The sequence below is a fragment of the Belonocnema kinseyi genome, chromosome 7, assembly GCF_010883055.1.
Source record: "Belonocnema kinseyi isolate 2016_QV_RU_SX_M_011 chromosome 7, B_treatae_v1, whole genome shotgun sequence".
Taxonomy (NCBI): domain Eukaryota; kingdom Metazoa; phylum Arthropoda; class Insecta; order Hymenoptera; family Cynipidae; genus Belonocnema; species Belonocnema kinseyi.
The window spans coordinates 96,096,282-96,097,209 of NC_046663.1; positions in this window are offsets into that span (position 1 = coordinate 96,096,282).

Genomic DNA, 928 nt, shown 5'->3' on the forward strand with positions numbered 1-928 from the left:
ATATAATCTGCTGAACGGCGCGAAATTCGTCTATCAAAAAAAAGACCATTCGCGTGAATACATCTGAATTTGATTATAGATCATACGCTTTCTACATCAATCGGTTATAGGAATTAGTATTAAGATTAATTTAATTGCTATGTCTAGGTATGAAATTGATGATGATAATCGCTTTGGTATTATTTAGCTTTGATTGTATTCCATTCTTCATGATTAAATAATAGGAAAATTAGTTATATTAAATTGCTGTTATTAGGGATTATACGAATGGAGGAACGCTGCTATATCGTTGATTCGTGTAATTTCAATTTGCATTCTTTTTTTTGTTGTAATGTATACTTAATCTCTTAAGATAACTTTCATTCTAAAATCAGTATGAACGGAAAACCTGATATAGTATATGATTAGTAATGTTAGTGTGGTGTAATTATTGTCGCTACCACTTTTATCATTTATGTTACGAACTGTTCAGGCAAAAGTATTAAATTAACAATTTAACTTAAATTGTGTATCTAATAATTTCTCTACCCTTTTTTAACTTTGTAATCTCTCATCAGCATTTCGGAATATTTATGTGCTTCTCGCTTGCTAAGGTTAGCTACTCTCAATGCCGAAAGTCTTGTCTTTAGGACGACATTTTGCTAAGAAGGAGGTGTGACGTCTAGAAATGTCTCGAGCTCAAACGACGTTTTTTGCACGGTTTTACCCAATGATGCAGAGAGAATTAGAGTAATTAGATTTAATTGGATCTTTACTATTATTTTATACACCTATTTTCATTTTACCTTAATCTTGAAAATATGTTCTAAATTCCTAACGGCAGTTCGTAGTGCTCTCTACACAGAGAAAAAGATATTGCAAAACATCTATACTGAAATAAAGTTCAATATGATAACGTACAAGCAGGTTCTGGAGCTTTGTATGATAT